Consider the following 24269-nt stretch of genomic DNA (forward strand, 5'->3'; position numbering starts at 1 on the left):
AATAATAGAACATTGACATTTCTGAAAATTAAAAATAACTCAACCATACACTTCACAAGTTATGATGTCAATTTGGCTTGACTGTAAACACTTCAGTGAATATCTCCTTGCGGTGAAATGTAATTACACCACTAGGTCACCGGGGTCATCCCAGTGACCTTGTATATAAAGCAGTCCAGAGCTACAGTCTAGCCTTCCAGGTTTGTCTTGCAGAGAGACAAGACCTCTTAGTGTACATATTAGCTTATTAAAGCTGTCTTATACTTGCACTGCTGTTATGGTTATTGTCAGTACAATTTAATAAACTTATATGAAAGCTACTAGGATGGAAGCTGCTTCTGCTCCAATGCGCATTCCCGACCACCTGGAGACTCTTCCTGAGGAATGGAATCCAGGGACGACTAGCACGCACGTGCTTCCGAGGACAGAGATGGCGAGGAACCACTGTACTGGAATTGTGGTGGAATGCAGGGAAGACCACAGAAGTACAATAGGGCAGGTAATAAACGGCCAAGAGCCCTGCCTGCCCGTGGGTTCGCCGGTACAGGAGCTGCCGACCCTAAACCCCGGTCCAATCAGAAAGGGGCCACTACAAATGCAGGTGGAAGGATCTCCACAAGTCATGCTCCCGATCGCCACGTATGTGCAGAATTCCCAACCACTCCAGAGCTAAGGAAAGCAGATACCACTACCATCACTCCCCCAGCAGCAGTTTCCCCAGTACCAGGAGACCTGATGCTACCACTGGGATCCCCCCTAAGCCCGCTGCAAATATCCCAAACCCAGAGACTCACCCAACAGCCCCAAGCATCCAGGTTACTCCTCCAGCAGACACAAGCCCCACAGAGGCTCGACCAGCAGCTCCTAGTACCCCAGGGTCCACCCTTGCGACACCTAAGGGACCACAGACTGCGACTTAGCCATGTGCTGTGACCAGACAGGCTGGAGCTCAACCCCAGAAATTCCGGAGCCGGCACGCACTTCGGCGGCTGGCAGAGATGCTTTCTGAATTACGTGGAGGGTGCTGAGGCATCGGATAAAGAGCTATTAATGCTGCTGTTAGCCCAGCTGGGAGACCACCCTTACTCCCTTATACAGGATGGAAGGTCCTGCCAAGAGGCAATGAGCATTTTACAGAGGCATTACAGTAAGGGGCATTGTGAACTCCACTCCCGGTACAGACTCATGACCAGGTCACAACAAGTAGGGGAGTCTGCCAGAGACTTTATACTCTCTCTGAAAGACCTGGTGAGAGGCTGCAACTTTAAAGCAGCATCAGCTCAGGAGTATGCGGAGGACCTTGTTAGGGACAGAATTGTTGTGGGCATACGGTCCACTGAGACGAGACATCGATTGCTGAAGAAAGGAATGGTGAGGCTAGATGAGGCAGAGACTATTGCAGAAGCTTTAGAAAGAATTGGAGGAGTACTCACAGGACCCTGTGGCTGGGACAAACGTCACACTGCTGGACTCTCTAGCCCCACGAAAAGAAAAGTATGCTGCCTCACAGGAATTCACAGCAGCATATTTTGTGGAAAAAAAAAGAAAGCACCCCAGAGCCCTCCGCCCTGCCAGAGAAAATGTCTGTTCCAACTGTGGGAAAAGTGGGCATTAAGCAAAAGTCTGCAGAAGCCTCAAGGCCACAGCCAAAGCCCATTCTCATGCTAATGAGAGGCAGGAAAGCTCTTCTTTCTCCACAGACAAACAGAAGAAAAAGAATGCCATGTGCAGCTGGCCATTTTGGACAAATGCTACAAAGCAGAGGACACAGTCTTCAGGAGATAAATATGATGCCGAGTACTATCGGATGGAAGGACACGAAGGACACGCCAGACTTGCTTCCCAAGCATGAATCAGGCAAGTCCACACAATTTATCTGACGCCACTGTGTGCATCAAAATTAATGATGTGAGGGTAAATTGCTTAATAGATAGTGGTTTTATTAACCAGGGGTTAGTCAACCGCCTTGCCCTCCCCACATGCCCGAGTGAGCACTAGATCCTGTTAGCAGCCAGCAGCCTTGTGGCTGAGGTAAAACAGTTTTGCAAGGTTAATCTAGAAATCCAGGGCGCAAAATATGAAGGGTTCAAATTACTAGTACTCCCTCGCCTCTGTGCCCCGGTACTATTGGGGTTAGATTTTCAGTGCCAGTTAGAAAGCATTACAATATGCACAACGGTCCTAACCCCCCACTATGCCTAATGAAGAAACAACACTGCAGCCTGTCTCTCCTGAACATAGAACCCCCTCCGCTGTTCACATGCCTGACCCCAGAATGCACACCAATAGCCACAAAGAGCAGGAGATACAGCCTGAGGGACAGAGCCTTCATTAGGACAAAACGCAGGCTACTACAGGAGGGCATCATAGAGCAGAGCACCAGCCCCTGGAGAGCTCAAGTGGTTGTAGTAAAGTCAGAAGAAAAACTGCGCATGGTAGTGGATTACAGCCAGACAATCAGCAAATTTACACAACTAGATGCCTACCCCCTGCCACGCATAGCAGACATGGTCAACAACATTGTGCAGTATAAGGTGTTCTCCACCATAGACCTGAAGGCAGCATACCACCAACTTCCCATTAGAAAAAGCGATTGCATTTACACGGCATTTGAGGCAGACGGCAGGCTGTATCGATTTCTGCGACTCCCCTTCGGTGTCACCAATGGAGCGTCCCTGTTTCAGAGAGAAATGGACCGAATAGTGGATGAGTTCCAACTGAAAGCAGTGTTCCCCTACTTAGACAACGTGACAATCTGTGGCCACATTCAGGAGGATCATGACACAAATTTAAACAGCTTCTTCCGGGCAACCGAGGAAAGGAACCTAACATACAACAGGGACAAATGTATCTTTAGCGCCAGGAAGTTGCCAATCCTGGGCTACATAGTGCAGAATGGGGAAATCAGCCCAGACCCAGCCCGTATGTCCCTCCCAGTGCCACACACGGCGAAAGCACTAAAAAGGTGATTGGGGCTGTTCACTTACTACATCCAATAGGTCCCCAACTACGCCGACAGGGCTCGCCACTTATCAAAGCCTCAGTTTTCCCACTGTGCCCAGCACCACCAGAGCATTCAGGGACATTAGGGACCATATCGCTAAAGCTACCATGAGGTCCATAGATGAGTCAATCCCTTTTCAAGTAGAAATGGATGCATCCGATGTGGCTCTGGCAGCCACACTAAACCAAGACGGACGACCAGTGTCCTTTTTCTCGCAAACCCTACAGGGGTCAAAGGTACGACACTCAGCAGTAGAGAAGAAGGCCCTAGCCATTGTGGAGCAGTAAGGCACTGGCGACATTATCTGGCATGCAAACACTTCACCCTCATCACGGACCAACGGTCTGTGGCTTTTATGTTTGATAACCAGAATAGGGGGAGAAATAAGAATGACAAAATCCTGTGCTGGCGGATAGAATTCTCTACATTTAACTATGACATTCTATACCACCCCAGGAGACTCAACAAGCCCCCGGACATGCTGCCCAGAGGCACTTGTGCTATCCTTAACCACACGTCCCAATTGCTGAACTTGTACAATGAGCTGGGCCACCTGGAGGTCGCTAGACTGTTTCACTTCATTAAAACCCAAAACCTCCCATTTTCGGTAGAGGAAGTGAGGTCAGTGAACAAGAGCTGCCCCATCTGTGCGGAATGCAAACCACAATTTTACCAGCCAGACAAAGCCACCCTGATAAAAGCTACCAAACCTTTTCAGTGCCTCAGCCTCGATTTTAAAGGCCTGCTCGCGTCCAATAATAGAAATGTTTATTTCCTAAACGTAATAGATGAATATTCCCGTTTCCCCTTCACAATCCCGTGTTCTGATGTATCAGCAGCCACTGTTATAAAACGCCTCTAACCCATCTTCAGCATATTTGGGTACCCGAACTACATACACACAGACAGGGGTGCTGCATTCATGAGCGCAGAAGTACAGCAGTACCTGCACGAGAGAGGGATTGCTACCAGGCACACTACAAGTTACAATCCCAGGGGGAAAGGATAAGTCGAAAGGGAAAATGCCACTATCTACAAAACAGTCCTCTTGACTTTAAAAGCAAAAGACCTGCCTGTTACTAGAAGTGTTGCCAGAAGCCCTACACTCTATATGTTCTTTGTTGTGTACTGCCACTACCATGACCCCACATGACCGTATCTTTTCTTTCACAAGGAAAGCCACGACGGGCACAGTGCTCCTAAATGGATGATGACACCGAGACCTGTTCTCCACCAGAAGCACTACTGACCCCACAAAGCGGACCCACTGGTGGATCAAGTGGAGTTGAGGTATGCAAACCCTCACTATGCCTTCGTCACATTCCCAGATGGAAGAGAAGACTCGGTGGCCACCAGGGATTCTCTGAATTCTCTGTTTCCAAAATTAATTCCATTGACTCTAATGTGCCCTATAACATTAACAGGAAATGAATTCAGAAATATATATAGAAGCTTTGTTATCAAGCAAGTAAATGTCCGATCAGATTGAATGGTTATGGTGTCTAGGAGCAAAATTGTATTCTTCATGATCTGTATTCTTTCAAAGAATTGAGAGAAATTATCATGAACTTGCACACTGCTTGGCTTTTTGAACAAATGCTCATCTGTCTAAATACAATGCGTCTCAGCACTATTGATCGCATTGCTTTTATGTCAAATGGAAACTCTTCAGTTACTTCAATGCAAATATTTTATTTTAAATTGAGTTTTTTTTAAAATCTCATTTGGCTCTCCACCTGTCTTCAAGTGTATTCTAGTGCTGCGGTACTTTTTAAAAACATCCCCTAAGTACCTTTGTTATTTTCCTTCCAATTAGTGTGTAAATTTGCACATCAGATTGAAGTCAAATTTTTCTTATGCAAACATCAGAGGACTTCTCTACAAAGTGAAGGGAGGAAGATTCAGGGGAGACATCAGAGTTTTTTTTAAAACAGTGTTTGAGTGCCTGGAATGCATTACAGGGGGTGGAGATGGAGGCTGGAACAATAGGGGCATTTAAGAGACTCTAAGATAAGCACATGGATGAAAGAAAAATAGCGGGTTATGAGATAGGGAAGGTTTTGTGGTTTTTTTTTAGATATACATAGGTTCTTGGTGTCAGTGCTTCAGGGGTTTCTACGAGGCTCTAAAGGCTGTGTACGGCCCCTCACCCCAAGTCCAAAGCCCGCTGCGCAGCTCAGACGGCAAAGTCCTCCTCAGCGACAAGATCTCCATCCTCAACCGATGGTCAGAACACTTCCAATCTCTTTTCAGTGCCAACCGCTCAGTCCAAGATTCCGCCCTGCTCCAGCTCCCTCAACAGCCCCTAAGGCTAGAGCTGGATGAGGTTCCCACCCTGGATGAGACATATAAGGCAATCGAACAACTGAAAAGTGGCAAAGCAGCAGGTATGGATGGAATCCCCCCAGAAGTCTGGAAGGCTGGCGGCAAAACTCTGCATGCCAAACTGCATGAGTTTTTCAAGCTTTGTTGGGACCAAGGTAAACTGCCTCAGGATCTTCGTGATGCCACCATCATCACCCTGTACAAAAACAAAGGCGAGAAATCAGACTGCTCAAACTACAGGGGAATCACGTTGCTCTCCATTGCAGGCAAAATCTTCGCTAGGATTCTACTAAATAGAATAATACCTAGTGTCGCCGAGAATATTCTCCCAGAATCACAGTGCGGCTTTCGCGCAAACAGAGGAACTACTGACATGGTCTTTGCCCTCAGACAGCTCCAAGAAAAATGCAGAGAACAAAACAAAGGACTCTACATCACCTTTGTTGACCTCACCAAAGCCTTCGACACCGTGAGCAGGAAAGGGCTTTGGCAAATACTAGAGCGCATCGGATGTCCCCCAAAGTTCCTCAACATGATTATCCAACTGCACGAAAACCAACAAGGTCGGGTCAGATACAGCAATGAGCTCTCTGAACCCTTCTCCATTAACAATGGCGTGAAGCAAGGCTGTGTTCTGGCACCAACCCTCTTTTCAATCTTCTTCAGCATGATGCTGAACCAAGCCATGAAAGACCCCAACAATGAAGACGCTGTTTACATCCGGTACCGCACGGATGGCAGTCTCTTCAATCTGAGGCGCCTGCAAGCTCACACCAAGACACAAGAGAAACTTGTCCGTGAACTACTCTTTGCAGACGATGCCGCTTTAGTTGCCCATTCAGAGCCAGCTCTTCAGCGCTTGACGTCCTGCTTTGCGGAAACTGCCAAAATGTTTGGCCTGGAAGTCAGCCTGAAGAAAACTGAGGTCCTCCATCAGCCAGCTCCCCACCATGATTACCAGCCCCCCCCACATCTCCATCGGGCACACAAAACTCAAAACGGTCAACCAGTTTACCTATCTCGGCTGCACCATTTCATCAGATGCAAGGATCGACAACGAGATAGACAACAGACTCGCCAAGGCAAATAGCGCCTTTGGAAGACTACACAAAAGAGTCTGGAAAAACAACCAACTGAAAAACCTCACAAAGATAAGCGTATACAGAGCCGTTGTCATACCCACACTCCTGTTCGGCTCCGAATCATGGGTCCTCTACCGGCACCACCTACGGCTCCTAGAACGCTTCCACCAGCGTTGTCTCCGCTCCATCCTCAACATCCATTGGAGCGCTTACATCCCTAACGTCGAAGTACTCGAGATGGCAGAGGTCGACAGCATCGAGTCCACGCTGCTGAAGATCCAGCTGCGCTGGATGGGTCACGTCTCCAGAATGGAGGACCATCGCCTTCCCAAGATCGTGTTATATGGCGAGCTCTCCACTGGCCACCGTGACAGAGGTGCACCAAAGAAAAGGTATAAGGACTGCCTAAAGAAATCTCTTGGTGCCTGCCACATTGACCACCGCCAGTGGGCTGATATCGCCTCAAACCGTGCATCTTGGCGCCTCACAGTTTGGCGGGCAGCAACCTCCTTTGAAGAAGACCGCAGAGCCTACCTCACTGACAAAAGGCAAAGGAGGAAAAACCCAACACCCATCCCCAACCAACCAATTTTCCCCTGCAACCGCTGCAATCGTGTCTGCCTGTCCCGCATCGGACTTGTCAGCCACAAACGAGTCTGCAGCTGACGTGGACTTTTTACCCCCTCCATAAATCTTCGTCCGCGAAGCCAAGCCAAAGACATAGGTTCTTGGTGTCAGTGCTGCATAACTGCTCAGAAAAAGGTGTAAAGTGCTCGTTCCATCTAATAGCCTACAGGTCAGCCTTGGACAAGGTGTAGTACCTGTTTAGCCTCCCAGTCAGGGTCATATGAAGCCATGGATTGCAAATGATGGATGGTTTTTACAAGGGATGGTTTTTACAAGCAGATTCTACAAATTGGAATTTATGGTTGTAAAACTAAAAACGCTGGGCAGACGAATCTGCTGATCAATGGCCAGGGTTACCCGACCAGTATGGACACTGCAACTGAGAAGGCAATGGGAAACTACTTCAGTATTTTTTCTTTGTATAATCATGAACTCAACATCGACTACAGTCTCAGCTCAAAGATGGAGCCTTCACCGAAGAGAAATAGGGAGGCAACATCTACAATTTGGAGGGTCAGAGATCATGACGGATAGAGACATGATCGCCATCATTGAACAGCAAGCCACCCAAATGAAGGAATAGGCTGGCACAGGAATGTAAGCTAAAGGGCTATTCTAAGTTCTTTTACCATTCACTTCTTTGGCCTTAACACTCTGGCCTTTGCATTTGGCCACAGTTATAAATATTTCTTGCTCTCCTACCTGCTGGTAACTGGTTGAAAACCTTCTTCTAATCACTTTAGGTTATTAATGATACTTGTGAAGTGGGATAATTAGCTTGCAAACCACATTATGGGCATTCAGAAGGAAAGTACAAGCTTGAGAGAATTTTAAATAACTATTGGAAGCTCAATTTTTTCAGTAACACAATACCTTTCAGCATGTTTTAATTTTTTTCATCTCCACAAATTACTGCAATTTGCTAAAAGCTGGCAAAGAGCACAGTGCAATAACCTTGCCAGAAATGTGAAAATAGGTCCATAGATACTCGTGTGTTCACAGCACTAATGTATTATTTTTAATAGAGATAGCGGAGTTGCTGAAATCACTATGTTAAGTATTTTGGGACCTCTAAATTCAGTACTAGCTGTAAAATGATCAGCGTCCTTACAGCAGAAATTTTAAAGAGATCTTCAGTGAACAAAAATACTAAAAGGATGAAGGCATGGACAGCTTCATTATAAACTCTTGATTTCTGGATTATTCTTAGGGAAATGTCACCTGCTGTTTCCAAAGAAATTACAGTGGGAAGACCATGATCTCTTTAACTTGTGATATAATTGCATCTCACATGGGTAATTAATGACACTTACTATTACATTTGAGTTCTCCTTGACAGGAAACCGAAAATTACATTATCATATGAATAAGTGCTCTCATTTCTCTTTCCTTTTACAAAGTAATTTATACATCAGTTCTCAAATACACTGAAAATAAAATTAGACCAGTCGACTGACACAAGCATACATAAACTGTTATAGCAGCTCAGTTGTCAGCATGGTAAACAAATACCCCACATTTATTCTTAACAATCCTAAAACCCATTACCAACCCATTGTAAGTAAAATATTACATTCTACATTTCAGAATCAAAATTTATTGTCATGAAGAAGTCACGAAATTCAGTGTTTTGTGGCAGCGTCACAGGGCAAACATTAATATTATGAAACATCTTACATTACTGTTAAACAAAAATTAATCCATGCAAAGTAAGCCAGTGTCTTTTGTTCATTGATTATTCAGGAATCGGATGGCAGCGGGGAAGAAACTGTCCCTGTGCCACTGACTGCTTGCCTTTAGGCTCCTGTACCTTTTTCTCGATGGTAGCAGAATGAAGAAGGCATGGCCTGGGGGTCTTTGAGGATAGAGGCTGTCTTTTTTAAGACACCGTCTACGTGGAGACCTGGATGGAGCGGAGTCTGATGCCTGTGATGTCGCAGGTCAAGTTAACAACCCTCTGGAGTTTTTTCCTGTCCTGAGATTTGGCACCTCCGTACCAGACAGTGATGCAACCACGGTGTAGTGGAACGCAGTACTGCAGGCATGATCTCACTGAGCTGGGCAGACTGGCCTACATTCGGCACCTGTAGCTCCTCCCCGTAAGATCCCTAATAAAGGCCAAAACCCCTAGTCTCCTCCCTCATAACTGCTTTGGACATGAGCCAGCAGCATGTAGAGGCATGCCAAGGTTTTCTGATTAATAAAGCCTTTGATTACTTGCTTCGTGTCTGTGAGTGGTCATTGATTGCGCCACAATTTATTAATCAGAAATTTTAACTGCCATGGACAAGGTGATTAGACTGAAGAAGTTGGAAACCGATCCAAAGGAACCAGATGCCTCCATCAGGTTCGACATGTGGTACGCTGATTGAAGGCCTACATGAAGCGCCACAAGATCACGGCCAACTGTAATTGATATGACCTGCTCTTCGCAGCGGTGGGCCGCTGAGCGTACAAAACAATCCATGACTGTAATGGGTAAGAAGAGGCAATGGACCTACTGTGACTGTAATAGGGAGCCCCAATTGGGTACCTGATGCCAGCACCCTGGTGAATCAGTCGACAATTTCATAAGGGCCATGCGAGAGCTGGGGTGAGCCTTTGGGTGCCGGGATGTGACTGCAGAGACCTACCAGTTGGAGCTCATCCACAACATGCTAGTCGTGGGCTTCTGCTTCCATCACATAAGGGAGCGACTCCAAAAGGGTGATTGGTCCCTTCAGGAAGTGTTGCAGATGGCCCAACAGCTGGAGACCGCCCAAAAGAACACAGAGGCCTACTCAGCAGGCCACGCGGCCAACAAGTGGAGAGAATGGGTGACGCTATCTTGGGACTCAGAGTCCCTGACTGCCACTGTCACACGAGGTGCAACTACTGTGGCCAAAGCAAACACGTGCGGAAGTACTGTCCGGCCCATAGCACGACCTGCTCAAACTGCCAGAGGAAAGGGCACTACACAGGGTCATCAGATCTAAACTCCACTCAAGCAGTGCTGTGTGCGGACCACGACCCACGTCACCATCTTTGGCCGACCCACTTCCAGTGCTATTTCTGGTGGTCAAGAAACAAACATCTGGAACAGGTACACGAAGACACAGGGTAACATCACATCTTGCTTCTCTTCCAAACTCCACCGTGTGCAATCCATGGGGATGGCCATTTTCATTATCTCCAAATAGGCCATAATGGCAGTAGCCATCCCAAGGATATAGCAGCAGCGAATCAGACAGTGAGCTGATGTTGGCCTCCATCATGCTAGACCAGAGCAGACCACACCAGCTGAGAGATTCGATGATTGTCATTGAAGTAAACGGCCACATCACTGGCTGCCTGTTCGACACAGGAAGCACCAAGAGTTTCGTACACCTGGGCACGGCCAAACGTTATTCCCTGATTGTGTCCCTGACAAAGTGCAAGGTAGCACTCGCCTCCAAATTCCTCTCTGCAGAAATCTGCAGGTGTTGCACCGTGACCCTCACCATGACAGGCACGAAATATAAAAACTTCAGACTGCTGGTGATGCTCCACCTCTGCGCACCCATCATACTGAGGCTGGATTTCCAGTGACAGCTTAAGGGTGTGCTGATGGAGTTTGATGGACCACACGGCCCCCTCATAATAACCAGTTCCTGGAGGCCTCACCCACCCACCTGAATAGGCCCAATCATACACCAGAACACCAGGCAGGGCGTCTGACCTGCTGCTTGGCCACCCTCTGGATCCCTCTGCCCCCCTCTGTCCAAAATCTCACCCCAGACTGTAAACCTGTTGCCACTAAGAGCAATATGATGGAATGCAGTACTGCAGACATGGCCTCATTGGGCTGGGCAGGCTGGCCTGCCTTCTGTATCTGTAGCTCTTCCCCGTAAGATCCCCTAATAAAGGCTGAGAGCCCTAGTCTCCTCCCTCATACCTGCCTTGGATGTGAGAAAACAGCACGTAGAGGCATACCAACGTTTTCTGATTAATAAAGCCTTTGACTGCTTGCTTTGTGTCTGTGGGTGGTCATTGATCATGCCACACACAGTACACCTATAGAAGTTTTTGAGAGTCTTCTGTGACATACTGAATCTCCTCAAGCACCTGATAAAGTATAGCAGTTGGCGGGCCTTCTTTGCCATAGCATCAACATTTCCATCCATCCCAAGTATAATTCATTGAAGGAGATACACATGGAGCAGTAGGAGCTCAAATGACTGTAATTCATTCATAGACCCTTCATAGATGGTCTCTGGATTTTTTTCTAGAAACTGTTGCAGCCCAGAAATAGTTAATCTCATGACACAATCTTTCTGACTATCCCACAGATGCAGTCTGAACTCCTGAAGATTCCAGCTTTATCTATTTCCTTTTCTGCAGTTTTTTTCCATCTCCTGATCAACTAATGGAAGATCATGTAGTGCTCAGATGTGAATAGCAAACACAAATACCCAGTCAAATTTCCAGAACCATGCAATTCAATCTGGAAATGAATGGAATCACTCTCCAGAGGGCTAAAAAGTTAATTTTCAGTAAAGCATTTAGAAAAGCAGCAAGGAGGTAAACAGAAGCCTGCAGATGCCGGGATTTAGTACAATATACAAATGTGCTGAAGGAACAGTGTATAATGCAGCATCCATGGTTAGTAATTGGCAGTCGGCGATCCAGACCTGGCCTCTTCTCCAGGAATGCTGTAGTTCAAGCATGTGGTGAGAAGGGGAAGATGGAGGAGCACGTGTTGAAGGTGCAGGCTAAAGTACTTGTTAGGAGAAGTCATTCATCAAGTTTCACTGCCTATAAATATTTTGCACTATGTAATAAATTTTCTAAGCCAATATTCCAATCTAGGTGCATCTGTAGGATGAAATCTGACACACTGTGACACCTTTGATCTGTGTATGAAGGGATCCCCCCCCCCCCCCATATGATTCCTTCTGACTGCTCAGAAAGCGGATTCAATGAAACAGACCAAATATTCTGTATTCATTGAAATTTGATGATATAGCAATGAAAAATATATACCGTACAATATTTTATTTCCTCCAGTGCTTTTACCTCTGCATGCTTGCTGTTGATGGCTTTCACAGCAGTAAGATCTAGAAATGCTGTCCATTGAAACATTTTCACTGTATGTGTTGCAACAGTAGTTTCAGTATCCACTCTTTAAAATTTCTAGGTAAGTAGGAAGGAAGGAAGCTTTATTTCAGTTTCCATTAACAAGAAGAGAAACTCAGAAGAGAGCATCACCGTACAAGCAAATAGACTCACCAGGGTAGGGGCTAGATCAAAGCAACAAGTAAGTAACTAATGAATTCTGCCTTCTTAGAGGTTAAGAAGTAGGTAAAGGGAATAAGTCCCTTTGATAATCGGTCATATTATGCTGGAACTGGTCCTCACCTTGCACTTGCAGCCCCATCTGACTTCAGCAGCCAGGTGGTTCCCTATGGCCTCACTGCTATGTCAAATGATGGAGGCCGGGGGTGCGGTGGAGGAGGGTTGGGTATGAAGTGCAACTTGGCCACATGCAGCAGAAATTAAAATCTGCTCATGAACTGCTCTGAAAATCTTCCACATTTCTGCTTGCTTTGTCCAGTGTTTCTAAATATCTCAGCTGCACAATGACATTGAACAACAGTTGAAAAATCACACAAATAATTAAAACATAAAAAATGAATTTCAAACTGCAATCTATGAAAAACATAACTAAAAAAACCCAAATATTCCCTGTATTTTCAAAGTTCAGTGACTGGCATAAAAATCATGGTCCAGATACAAAATGTATGCAGCTCCTCAAATAAGCATTGGTTACAAAAAAATGGGTTAGAGATCGAATGAATCGCTAGCATCCAATGACCTGCATCTTAAGGAGATGGTAATGAGGAGAGAAAATAGACCATGGGAGGCTGAGACTAGAGGGATGCTATCAGGCCCGAAGTATCTTTACTTCTTATAGACGCTGCGATACTGACCGAGTTACTCCAGCATCTCTGTGGGTATACTCTGAATACCCACCCTTTCAAACTCCCCTCCTATTCTAATTTTTGGCTGACCACATCTTTTCACATAACGTTCCACCTGTCATATTTTTGACCATTTGCGTAACTCCTTGAAGCCTCTCCATCTCAGCAAACTAATGCACATACATACAATAATCCTCTCATCCACAGCACCAACATTAATCACTGTAGCATCCCTCTATCTCAGCCTCCCATGGTCTATTTTCTGTTCTCATTACCAGCTCCTTAAGATGCAGGTCATTGGATGCTGGCGATTCATTCGCTCTCTAACCCATTTTTTTGTAACCAATGCTTATTTCATTCAGCTCCTATTCACTCCAAACCTGTTGTTCTTCCAGGATATTTTCAGATCCCTTGTGAAGGCAGATAAAAAAATTCTCAAATTCACCGTATAATTACTCAATTTGTAAAGGCCCATTATTAAATAAAAATCTGTTATCCACTGCTTGTACTTTTCCCATTAGATCACGCTCATCTTGGAAAGATGTATTAACCCAGATTCAAACAGATACTGGCTCAAAATTGCACTTAGTGAATACAGTAATAAGAACTGGTTATATTTATGCACATTCTGTTCTTGAAGATCTGTGGATATATTGTTCAGGATTTCTTTGGACATAGAATCACACCTTATTAATGTAAGTATAATGCTGAAACCCTGTTTTCATTAATTCTCATCATGAAGAATAGGACAGGCATCAGTAGTGGCTGGGAATAAAAGGAGTAGGACAGGTATCAGTAGTGGTTGGGAATAAAAGGAGTCGGACAGGCATCAGTAGTGGCTGGGAATAAAAGGCATCTTCACATAGAATTATAGCTACAGTAGGCAAACAATAGCTCCATCTGCTACATCACTGTTATTTTCCTCCAGTAATATCCTACAAAAGCCATGAGATCATCACTCAGTTAATTTCCATGGTCATAACTGTGGTTGCTGAAGTACAGTAACTTCAGCTTCAATAATTCTATCAAATCCTTCTTTGTCATCATCCTTTCCTCTCTATTATGAAATCTCCATTCTTTTCCACATTGGGTTCCGACATCATGTTTCATTCAATTGCTTCACCATTGCTTTACTTACTCAAAGAATGGCGCCTCTGGCAATCCAAGATTTCCACAATATTGTTCTGAACTCTGTGTTCATACATTGAGCTTAGAGACAAGTGTATTGCCTAAGTGAGTATTTCTCTCTATGACCAATTTTTATAAATTTTGAGGACTAATGTCACTGTGAGAGGAAAAATAGATGCAGAAATTAAAATAATTAAATTTCTAAAATGCATCATGTAATCTGTAGATCACAAGCACAATATGAAAACAAATATCTTTAAAATGCATTTTTTTTAAACCAATGTCTTGTATTGGAAATTATTTCTCTTGTTGTAAATTTGTATCCAAGTTAAATTGTACAGTAACTCTGTGGGGGGAAAAAATGTTGTCAAAGTGGCATTTGTGGATAGCAAGTGGAAAAGAGTGTTGGTACAAACAGCTATTTTAATATGAAAGTAGCATATTGCAAGAAGTTCTTTATGATAGAATGAGACGAATCAAACTCAGTTTGTGGCAATGCAGCCTCAAATTATTTCAAGCTGATGTTGAAATTATTGTTAACACTGAAGTATAGTACATACAGACATGCAATAGAGTTTTAAAGTAAGGTGAATAAAATTTACATTTGAGCTGCCTTGTAATTTTTTTCTTGACATATATAATTACACAATGCACTGGCAAGTATTTTGGGTTTTTTTTAAATAATTTAGAACAGGAGCTGCAGTACTCATCAGCACCAGCTAATTACACAATATGTAAATGAACTGGAAATTAGATTCTAATGAACAATACAAGTGACCTTCATGTAGTTAAAATTAGCTGTGTACACTCAAAGTATATTTCTATTAAATTATTTTTGAACAATAATACTGAGCACGCAAGTTCATTGCTTATAAATTAGAAAATTACTTTCAGGTGATTTTTAAGAAGATGACTGAAATCTGCCTGTTGTTATACCTCAGCAAAAACGTTAGGACGTATTTTGATGTTCAAGTAAGCCTCATTTAGGTGCAATCAATTGGAAAACTGTGTCCTGTGCTACTTCTGGCATTAACTTGTGCAACTACCATCATGGTCTGTACTTAGAGCAAGACAGGGTGTTATTTTCTAATTGAAAAGTCATAGAGACATAGGATCAATGATGTAGCACAGATGAAGGCCCCAAAACTAATCTGCTGGAGCAATTCAGTGGGTTGAGCAACATCAGAGGAAGAAAAAAAAATTGGTTGACATTCCAAGGCAGAACCCTTCAAGTCTTGAAGAAGCATTCTGACTCAAAATATTGACCATTCTTTCCATTTTATACTTTACTCTAATTCCTACGCTGTCTAATTTTAAACATCTTTACTATTAGGGAAAGTTTTCCATTATTTTCAGACTATTATAGACAGAGAGCATAGAACATTACAGCACTGTACAGGCCCTTCAGTCTACAATGTGGTACCGACCTATGGAAACTTCCACAACAATTGAAGGTTTCCCTTCCTCGCGTCCATAACTCTCTAGTTTTCTTACATCCATATATCTGTCTAAGAGTCTTTTGTATGTTCATATTGAACCAGGCTCCATCACCACTCTCAGCAATGCATTCTAGTCCCCCACCTACTCTGACTAGAAAAGCATTACCATGATATCTCCCTTAAATTTTCCTCTATTCACTTTAAACAAATGACATCTGGTATTTGCTATTGTTGCCCCAGAAAAAATGTGTTGGCTGTCCATGCTATCTAGACCCCTTATAATCTTGTATACCTCTCTTAAGTCATCTCTCATGTTTTGTAACTCAAAAGAGAAAAGCCCTAGCTCAGTCAACCTTGCTTCAAATTAAATGTTTTCCAATCCTGACAGCATCCTGGTAAATCTCTTCTGTGCTCTGTCACGGTGGCCAGTGGAGAGCTCGCCATATAACACGATCTTGGGAAGGCGATGGTCCTCCATTCTGGAGACATGACCTACCAAGCGCAGTTGGATCTTCAGCAGCGTGGATTCGATGCCATCTCGAGTACTTCGATGTTAGGGATAAAGTCGCTCCAATGAATGTTGAAGATGGACCGGAGACAACGCTGGTGGAAGCGTTCTAGGAGCCGTAGGTGATGCCGGTAGAGGACCCATGATTCGGAGCCAAACAGGAGTGTGGGTATGACAACGGCTCTGTATACGCTAATCTTTGTGAGGTTTTTTATTTGGTTGTTTTTCCAGACTCTTTTGTGTAGTCTTCCAAAGGCGCTATTTGCCTTGGCGAATCTGTTGTCTATCTCGTTGTCGATCCTTGCATCCGATGAAATGGTGCAGCCGAGATAGGTAAACTGGTTGACCGTTTTGAGTGCCCGATGGAGATGTGGTGGGGGGCTGGTAGTCATGGTGGGGAGCTGGCTGATGGAGGACCTCAGTTTTCTTCAGGCTGAAGCATCCTATAATGAGATGACCAGAACTGAACCCAACCCTGCAAGTGTGGTCTAACCAGAGTTTTAGAGAGCTGCAACATTACCTCATGGCTTTTGAACATCCTCCAATTTACAAAGGCCAACACACCATATGCTTTCTTAATCACCCCATCAACTTGTGTGGCAACATTCTAGGATCTATGGACCTAATCCCCAAGATCTCTCTGTTCCTCCATTAACCATGTACTTCACATTCAAATTCAATCTTCCAAGGTGCATCACTTCATACTTATCCATAATGAACTCTACTTGCCACTTTCCACTGAACTCTCCATCCAATCTATATTGGGATCCCTCCACCTCCTCCTCTGCTCTAACAATAACAATACCACCCTGTTAATGTACTTCTTACAAATGAAAAGCTTCTATATCCTGAAATTAAATTCTTCAAATTATCCTTTATGGACATATAATAACATATTGTTTACATCTGTCTGCTAAAGGCAGGAATGGCAGGCCTGTGAATAAATTGCAATCCATGAAAATGCTAAATTAAAGTTTTGGTTGTTTTATTGTTCTAATAACCAGATATGAATGCTCAACAGATTTAGGTTTCAGATCATTGAGGTAATATTTCTGCAAAAAACCCTTTTGACAATGTACGGCAGAGATTCAAATCTTTGAACTTTTGAGGTTTGCAACTCGAGAAGGCATGAGAGATGTCCTTGCACACATTTCACTACCATATCTCTTTTGACTTTCCAAATTCTTCTGATCTCATGGGACAAATTGGATGGTTGACTACTTTTGGAGAATATTTCTATTGTCACTGAGACAGGCTTCTTTCTATTTGATGTTCCCAAAGATCACAAATAACTCTCACAATGTTGTGAAAAAATATAAAAATAAAATGAACAGCAACTGGGTAGAAATAGTTGCAAGAATCAAAGAATCTGTATTTAACAACTTAGGCTCTTCTAGAAACTCCATTAAACCTTTATTAAATGGAACTCAACCAATTAGGCAAAATAATTCAATTTCCTTGTTCTAATATGCATGATTAAATATGGAGATCAATGGGTAAAACAAAAAAAAACAATTTCTCCTTATGGTGAGTCCCATCTCATTCAGGAAATCTGCCCTATAATTTGATGATATAACATAATAATGAGAAGATCACAAGATAAAGGAACAGAAGCAGGCCACTAAGCCTATCAAATCTGTTCTGTGACTCTACACTAAGATGAACTATGCTCACCCCTAGTTCCAATTTCCAGCCTTTTCCCCATATCCCTTGATAAACTTACTATGGAGATACTTATCCATTTCCTGTTTAAATACTCCAAATGATCTGGTCTCCACTGCTTTGTGCGGCAGTGAATTCCACAGATCTATGACCCTTTGACTAAATAAGTTCTTCCTCCTCTCTGTTTTAATTGGATAACTTCTAATTTTAAGACTATGACTCCTTGTCCTTGATTCTCCCATCATGGGAAACATTTTATCCGTATTCACTCTATCAAAACCTTTCAATATTTGAAATGTCTCTATGAGATCCCCCCTCACATAGAAACATAGAAACATAGAAGATAGGAGCAGGAGTAGGTAATTCGACCCTTCGAGCCTGCTCCGCCATTCAACGAGATCATGGTTGATCTTAAAGTTCAGTACCCCGTCCCCGCCTTCTCTCCGTAACCTTTAATACCCTTATACTGAAGAAATATATCTAATTCCCTCTTAAATAGATTTAATAAACCTGCCTCTACTGCCCTCTGTGGCAATGAATTCCACAGATTCACCACCCTCTGGGTCAAGAAATTCCTCCTCATCTCGGTCCTAAATGGTTTCCCTATTATCCTCAAACCATGGCCCCGGGTTCTGGATTTTCCCATCCTTGGAAACATCCCATCTGCATCCATTCTGTCCAGTCCTGCCAGAATTTTATATGTCTCTATGAGATCCCCTCTCAATCTTCTAAACTCCAGCGAGTACAATCCCAATTTACGCAATCTTTCCTCATAATTCATTCCTGCCTTTCCTGGTGAATCGCCTCTGCACTCCCTCCATGGCAAGAACATCCTTCCTTAGATAAGGTGACCAAAACTGCACACAATACTCCAGGTGGGATCTCACCAAGGCCCTGTACAGCTGCAGTAAGGTATCCTTGTTCCTATACTCAAACCCTCTTGATATGAAGGCCATCATACCATTTGCCTTTTTAACCACCTGCTGTACCTGCATGCTCGCCTTCAGAGACTGGTGTACAAGTACCCCTAGGTCTCTCTGCCCTTCCCCATCTCTTAATCTATTGCCATTCAAATAGTAATCTGCCCTCTGGTTTGTATTACCAAAGTGGATAACCTCACATTTATCCACATTGTAGTGCATTTGCCATGTATCTGCCCAGTCCCTCAATTTATCCAAATCACACTGGAGCTTCCTGACCCCCTCTTCCATGGACACAACCCCTCCTAGCTTAGTGTCATCTGCAAATTTGTAGATATTACATCCAATCCCCTCAACCAGATCATTAATGTAAATTGTGAACAGCTGGGGTCCCAGAACAGATCCCTGTGGCACCCCACTGGTCACCGCCTGCCACTCAGAAAACGAGCCATTTATCCCAACTCTCTTGTCTTCTACCTGCCAGTCAGTTCTCAATCCACATCAATTGTCTGCCACAATTTGTATGGAGTGTGTACATATTTTCTTTGTCAGAATCAGTTGAAAAATAAAGTATATGAAAAAAATAGAAAAAGAAAAATTAACAATGAAATTTGGATTGCAGAGAGAGATGTCATGCAGCACAACTCATCATTTCTAACACAAACATTTATAGGAAAATTCTACAGGATCAGCGGGGTAAAATGGATATCACATTTAATCCCATCACCTGAGTATATTGGCACCAAATTTGTAAAAACATAAGAATATTTATTTCTTAAATTATAAGTATTTTTTTCCAGAGAAATACAACTTTGAATTTCACCATGCCACCTTGGTATAGTTAAAGATGTATCTGATTTCCAAATGATTTCAATGCATTCTCTTGTAACTGGTAATGCTAATTTAACAAATTTCAATTGCTATATTGATAATTTCAATTTAGGAGTTGTATTTTCAATATTTCCTAATAAAAACAGATCAGGATTTAATGGAAAAACAACTTGTTGTAAAAAATTACTTCTAGATACCCAAAAGAATCTCACATTTGGCAAGACCATGTTGAATATATGAAAGATCCTACATCCCCACCACATCTAAAATATTGATCTGATAAATCTGATTTCAATCTATTCAACTTTTGTGGTGCAAGATATAACGGATGTAAAAATTGTATTGAACTAATCTGTACCTTACATTAATAGTATTAGTCATAGAATCTCTATAAATATTCCCAAATGTGTTACTCTATTGTAATATTCAAGTCTGTTTCCCATCTATACCTAAATCTATACAATCCAAATTTAGGAGTTCCTTCCTGCAATAATGAATAAATCAAAGAGATCATTTTTTTGACATTCCCACTCCATATATGAATCAAATTCAAATCTCTCACCAGACCCAATGTACCTTTAGCAGGTTTTGTTCTTGTTACTCGAGTGGATCTATCTAACAAAGGATAACAAAGTTTAAATCTTCTCCTATTAAAATATTTCCATGTGCCTCTGCTAGATTCAAATAAGTATCTTGAATACATTTCTCATCATCAATATTTGAAGCATATAAATTTTAAAATGTCCACGTTTCCAAAAATATTTGACTTGCAAAAATATCTACTTGCAGGATCTGTAATAATATTTTAAACCTCGATAGGAAGGTTTCTTCTTTAAAAATCAAAATTGCTACCCTTCTTGTTTTAGAATTAAATGAAGAAGAAGGCATTACATATCCTACCCAATCCTCTTTTTAATTTCAAATGTTCTTCTTCTGTTAAATGCATTTCTTGTAAAAAAAAAGCTACATCTCCTATCTTTTTTAAAAATAAATGTTAACTCTCTTTATATTTACTTTCTTGTTTAACCCATTAACATTAAAATTTGCAAACTTAATTACTTTACTCATCAAACCAAATATTAATGAATCCCTCTCCCTCACTCCGTCCCACAGATCTCCTCACAATCGAACAAAAAGAATCTATTCATCTGCACGCACCTCCTCCAACAATCCAAAAGGACAGAAAAATATTTTTGCATAACTACACTTATAACAATACAATGAAAATTTTTCCCAAAAAGTGTTGTCTAAAACAACATTATCTTCCCCCCATTTTACGGTTGTAACCAAGGTCATAAACACACACATAATCCGCAGAAATCAACACTCCCACTCCTCCCAAATTCCTAAGTATATTCAATATGCAAGCTTAAATCACTTAATTCAATTGATTAATACAAAGGAAGAAATAAATCACCAAATTCTTCCATCCCATTTAAGAAATCAAAATAAAGAAAAAAAGTAACTGATTCATTGCATCAGGTCTGTCGTAATTAAGGGTTGAACTTGAGGAAGACTCTGAACACACTCTTCTGCTTGTGCAAAGTTTTTAAAAAAATATATTCCAGAACAAAAATCTTCAAAGTAGCCGGGCATCAAAGAACAAACTTGCAACCTTTCTCATATAGCATCTTCTTAGCAGTACTACATTCTCTCCTTCTCTTTCAAATCTCACTCAAATCAGGGTAAAACAAGATTCTATCCCCTTCCCATAACAGAGGACCTTGCTGTTCCTTCACTCTTTTCACAGTCAAACACTAAACCATCTCTCTACCTTGATTATGCAGAGGTCTTAGGGCCCTATGAGCTCTCTCAATTTTAATCTTATTCTCAAAATGATCTCCAAATATTTTAGTAATGCAATCTTGATTTAAAAAAACAAGCCGCCTTTCCCTCCTGACACACCCACAATTTTAATATTTCTTATGCTAAAATTCTCCAACATATACACTTTATTAGAAAGTTTTTCATTTACTATAATTAAAGCAGTAGTTGTATCTTCCACATTATTCATCCTGTCTTCAACACTTTGTACATTTTGTACATTAGTAATTTTTTTTTCCATTTTCTCTAATTTCTTCTTCATTTTATTTACTACATCCAACACTTTATCAGTTTCTTTCATCTCTTTAATTTCAGCTTTAATCTCAGATTTAACTTCCTTTAATCCTTCATTCATTTCCCCTTTCATTACTTTAAATTGTTATGGATAAGTCCTTTTTTTTTTAAAAAAGATCCAAATTTAATTTCCTCTACCTCCTCTTCTTGAATCACTTCTTCCTCATCCTTAGCAGAAGAACCTCCTCGAATCAGATTCTTCCTCCTCCTGTACAGAGGTTGAAGTTTCCGACTTTTCTCCAAAGGACTGATGTACTCCTAGTAATGCTTTAGATTTTGACACAGCGCGTGCGCAGGTTCATGCGTGAGTTTTTCACCGAAGCCATCTCTCCGCACTAGCGGTGGGGTAGCCCAGACAGAAGTCCCCTCCAGCAGCTCACCAGGTTGGAAGGCAGAACGAAGTCCAGTACCCTGCTTCGTCATCAAGGTAGGCGCAAATTTATTTTTCTTCTGGTCTTCCCATCAGGTTTCTGATGTCGTTGTTATGACTTCTTTTTTTAGAGGTGTCAATAGATGTAAAGTGAGGACATTTAGATAGACTTTTAAAATATTTTAAGCTTAAAACATTGCTTGTTTAAAACTTTTTTTAGCTTATTTCCCAAGAAAGTCAGGAGCCTACGTGTTGATCCTACAGCTTCACGTGACATTCCCCCTAATTTATGTTTCTTTAAAAATGTTTGCCTGTCTTTGATATCCACTATTTATGTGCTGTACAAATGGATAGAGATTAGTCTATAAAAATGTGTTCTTCAGACATTGTTGCTTTAACAATAATGTTTCAGAATGTCAAAAATGGTCAGTTTTCCACTAATACTTGTTCTACATGAGTTAAGCCAACAGAAACCAGAGTTGTGAGATTATAGATTTCTCCAGGGAATGCTGAACAAATCATGCATTACTCAAGGGCACAAAAAAATGGTTTGCTTTCATGCACACGTCAAGGGATATTAAACACTGAAAATCACATGGGAAATTAAACAAGTGGAAGCAAATATTTAAATGTATCTGGTTTTTTTTTTTAAGTGTTGGAATTAAAGAATTTTTGATAGCTGAGGAGGAAACAGATTTTTTTTAAGTAATTGAAAATATTATGAAAACGTCTTAATTGTAATGTGGATTAATTGGTATGAAAATAATCTTAAACAATAGTCAAATTAAAATTTTATTTGGAATTTATTTTGATAATTTTATTTAATTTTTTCCATACATGTAATCATAGCCAAAAACAATATTAGTATCAAGTCGATTATATATGATGGTATAAAACCCCAACCCCCATAACAAAAACCCAAGAAAACGAAAGAAGGAAATGAAAAAAAGCATGAGAAAAAAGAAAACAAGAAACCTGGTTGCCAGAGGACACCACTTTCCACTTGGCTCTGACCATTTGTATATTTTAATACCTCCAAGGAGGTTAACAAGGTTCTCAAAGTTTAGGGGAAACATCCATAAATTAATTCCTGCAATTAGTGAATACGAGTGCCAAATTTTCAAAAATACATCCTATTTATTTATAAGGGTATTAGTAATCTTCTTTACTGGGAATCCAATTTCCATGTTACTGCTATACATTTTCTTGTTATTGCCAACAATCTTTACAAATTCTTTTTGATATTTGGATGATTTCAATGTTGGCCTTATCTCTTCAATGTTAACTTATAAAATAACATTTGGGTTTTGTTGGAATTTGATTCCTGAAACCTGTTCTTAAAAAAAAGTTGCCAAATTTATTCAAAAGGGTCTCACTTTAGGATAGGACCAAGTAGAATATTTAAAAACCTATCTCCTGGCCACATCTAAAACATTGGTCTAATAAGTCTGATCTCACTTTATAGTGTTTGTCATACAATCTCAACATAACTCTGACCAATTTTGTTCATCAATGTTAATATTTATATCCATCTCCCTTTGCTGTCTGGACCTAAGTATCCCCCGTTTGGGAGTCCCCTTCCGCAATAAAGTGTACGTAGCTGAAATAAATTTCTTTATATGTCTATTGCGAATCAACATTCCGCATCATCACATTTCAGTTATGACATTGTTGAACCCAGTTTATCTCTTGAATAAGTCCTTAATTGATAAAATATTGTTATTATGTATCCCATATTTATTTTTAATTGTTTAAATAACATTAAATTTCTTCCTTCGTAACAATCTTCTATGTATCTAATTCCTTTCCAAGACCAAATGTTTAAAAATTGATTGCCCATTGAGAATGGAAGGTCGATTTTGGATCAGAGGCATTTTGAGCAGCACAATGTCCCTTGTTCCAGTTTCATTGTTTATCTTATTCCAAATGTTAATTAAATGTATCGAGAAAGGTGCTTCCCTCTCCCTAGATATTAAATTTGGTTCCCATTTATATATTATGTCTTCCAATGTTCTCTCTCCTAGTTTATTGATTTCTATTTTAATCTATGCTGGCTTCTCTCCTTCTTCAAAAAATGAAACGAAACCTCATTTGAGATGCCTTATAATAATTTTTAAAATTTGTTAACTGTAAACTTCTAAAATCAAACTTCCATGACAATTTATTTAAAGATACTCTTGACACTTACCCTTCAAGAGAAACTTTAATATGTTGATTTAACTCTTGAAAAAATGTTTGTGGTAACATTATTACCAATGTTTGAAATAGGTATTGTACTCTAGGAAATATATTCATTTTAACACAATTAACTCTACC

Source organism: Narcine bancroftii, chromosome 4 (assembly GCF_036971445.1).
Source record: "Narcine bancroftii isolate sNarBan1 chromosome 4, sNarBan1.hap1, whole genome shotgun sequence".
NCBI lineage: Eukaryota > Metazoa > Chordata > Chondrichthyes > Torpediniformes > Narcinidae > Narcine > Narcine bancroftii.